A 3,658-nucleotide genomic window follows, 5' to 3' on the forward strand; every position below is an offset into this window, starting at 1 on the left:
CCGGCGCCTTGGCCTTTGGTGCTGAGAGCCATGATGTATCCACTGTAAAGCCGGATAGCTCCCAAGGTGCTATATTTTTAAACACTAACTTGTCACAGTCACTGAGGTCCACACCAAGCTCCTGAGTTAGTAAGTGGAGGCGAACAGCAAGTGGCTGACGCACCCCCCGCATAAGGTGGTGGTATTGACACGGGGGTACAGGCCACATTGCCGATATTACTTTTCCTCGATGTTCGTAGGTCATACGAAAAGGCCAGGTGGTCACGGCGAATATGGAGGGGAGGCACATTCGCCTCCACTTCCATACGAGCTACGTGGGTACACCGGACGGCTCCAAGACACATTCGCAAATATTTATTCTGCAATACATCCAATCCTTTTAGCGTGGCATCGGATGCCGAGCCATACACCTGTGCGCCATAGTCTAGCTTCGATCGAATAAGGGACTTATACACCATTAATAAAAATTTTCTGTCAGCACCCCAGGTAGTACCCGCTAGGTACTTGAGGACATTTAACGGTTTATCACAACGAGCAAGCAAAGTATTAACGTGAAGTTTAAAATTCATTCTACGATCAAAATGTATTCCCAAAAACTTTATAGAATTTTGAAAAGGTACCGCCTGATTACCCAAAGTTTAGCACATGTTAGGTACGTTATGAGTTGTAAAAACTACAGCGGCACACTTACGGACGGAAAACTTAAATACCCACTGCAAGGCCCATTGGTTGACGGAGTCAAGGGGTGCTTGAATCCGCCCAGCCGAAAATTGTGCATTACGGGAAGAGTGCCATATTGCACAATCGTCAGCGTAGAGCGAGTATTTAAGATTCCTCGGGATGGGAGCAGATGACAGAATATCTGATTATAATACTAAATAAAGTAAGACTAAGCACACTTCCCTGTGGCACCCCGTTTTCCTGGATAAATATATCCGATGTTACGTTATGGGGCAATATGACAGAGAAAGTTCTGTCCCTTAAGAAATTTGAAATAAAAATAGGCAAATTTCCTCTTAAACCATAAGCTTAGAGCTTCATTAGTATACCGTGTCACCATGTCATGTCATAGGCTTTATGGATGTCCAAGAACACCCCTATCATGAATTCTTTATTGGCAAATGCCTCTCTAATACAATGCTCCAAATTCATTAAATGATCTAGTGAACTTCTGTATTTACGGAAGCCACATTGTTGATCATTTAACAAATTCTTCGACTCTAAAACAAAAAGAAGCCTGTTGTTTACCATACGTTCCATGACCTTACATAGACAAGAAGTCAACACAACAGGACGAAATGAAGTGGGATTCATAAGACGACCAGCCTCTTTGGGTATCGGTATGACATGCGCAAAGTGCCATGAGTTTGGGAACGTTCGAGACGCCCAAATCTCATTGTACAATGCTAACATCTTAATCAGGTTGTCCTGATTAAGATGCTGGATCATACCATACGTGATGGTGTCTGGTCCAGGGCTGGTGTCTTTACAGGATTTAAGGGCAAGGAGCAGTTCATCTAGCATAAACTCTTGGTTGTATGGAGAGTCTACTTCTTCTGTGGCAAAGTCAATAATTTGTCGCTCAGCCGTGCATTTATGGTGTTGAAAACGCGGATCATAATTGGCTGAGCTACTTACATGAGAAAAACTCCTGGCGAGGATGTTAGCAATGTCCACAGGCTCGTCATAGATGTTATTATTTACTTGCAAGGTGGTAATGGGGAAGTATGGGCCTTTATTATTTAATATTCTTATGGTGGACCAGACTCTACTTAATGGTGTTGTACGAGTCACCGTGGATACAAAGGACCGCCAGGAGTCATGTTTGGCCCTTCTTATTATTCTCCTTGCCTCAGCCCGTGCCTGTTTGTATGCAATAAAATTTTCCTCGGTGGGCTGACTATCAAAAATCCTGTATCTCCTATTGGGTTTTCTTAATGCTTGTCGGCAATCCGGCGTCCACCAATGTGCTTTATGCTTCGCATGAACTGTAGAAGTCTTAGGAATAGCAGTCTCAGCTGCGTGTAATATGGATTGGGTTATATTTTCGACCTTAACATCTCTGGTCTCCCCAGATATATCTAAATTGGCGATCCTTGAGAAGGATCCCCAATCTGCTTTCTTATAGTTAAATTTTGGAGGTGGAGGGTCCGAAATGATGTCGCGTGTATAAGAAAGACAGATGGGTAAATGATCACTTCCAAAGGAGTCGTCGTAAGGGTCCCATGAGAAATCTTGATGTATACCAGGGGAGGCCAAAGATAAGTCAATGGCCGAAAAGTTACCAGTACAATCATGTACACAAGTCGCTCTACCATCGTTCAGAAGACAGAGGTTGGACTGTAGTATTAGGTCAGGTACTTGCTCCCCACGACCATCAATCCTCAAGCTACCCCATTGATAGTGATGGGCGTTAAAATCGCCCAACACTAACTTATTCCCAGGCAGATGTTCAAATAGTGAATATAAAGCATCACTATCAATGAGGCCATGTGGAGGACAGTACAGAGAGCAAATAGACAGATACGTGTTATTCAATTTTACTCTGCACGCGACCACTTACAGAGTAGAATTTAGAAACACTTCTGTTTGTGGGTGTGATTTGTGTGTGTAAATGGCTACTCCGTGACTTCATATCTTCTATATGAGTGGTAGTGTTTTAACTGTGGAGGATCAGGATGATCCTCCAGGCGCGTCTTCTGTAAAGAAACAACGTCTGGCCCGTGTATTGAGAGCAAGATTGCAATATCTTGTGACTTATTCCCAATACCTCTACAATTCCACTGTAATACAGTGAAAGCGACGGTTTAAGATTTACGTTGGGGGCCAGTGTGTTTAGGCTTTTTTTGCCACCCGCCAGAAGGCGAGCTACTACCGGAGGACCTACCCCGGTGCTTGCTTACAGAAACCTCCATATTTTCATCAATTACGAGGGCCCCAGATTCCACCGAGGAGGAAGAGCTACCCTTGCTCTCCCTCGCTGGGCCAGGAGCAGGATGAAGATGAGGTCGTGACATAGTAAGGGTGGTCATATTACTCTTACAAGAGATGTCAGGCTTCGTTTTAGGCTTGACTGACTGAGAAGCAGCAGCAGCCTGAGAGTAGGAAGTTGTAACAGGGGTATCAGGTTGAGAGGTGGATTGGACAGGAGGCTGAGATGGAGAGGTAGAATGTGTGACAAGAGGAACCGGTTCAGGGTCAGTGTCCCAGCAGAGCACATCATGGGACGGGACATCACCGCCGAAGCATAGGACCATTCGGCGTAGGAATTGCATGCAACTCCTTTACCTTTTTCCTTGCTTCATAGTAGGAGACACCCTCAGTTGCCTTCACTGTGCAGACCTCTTTCTCCTCCTTCCACTTGGGACAATCCCTAGAGGAAGTGGAGTGAGCACCCTTACAGTGGAAGCAACAGATAGTCTCTGATGGCCATTGCTCAGCATCGTGACCCTGTGTTGCACATTTGCCACACACTGTGAAGCCCGACAATTCTTAGCAACGTGCCCATATAATTGACACTTCATGCAACGGAGTGGGTTGGGGATATAAGGTCTGACATTAACAATTTCATAGCCAACTTTGACATGTGCCGGGATTGAAACTTGCCGAAAGTCTAAACAATGGTGGCCATCTTCGTCCTCATGCCTTCGGATAATCT

This window comes from Coenobita brevimanus, chromosome 14 (assembly GCF_032717465.1).
Source record: "Coenobita brevimanus isolate Jiangsu-jjx chromosome 14, ASM3271746v2, whole genome shotgun sequence".
NCBI lineage: Eukaryota > Metazoa > Arthropoda > Malacostraca > Decapoda > Coenobitidae > Coenobita > Coenobita brevimanus.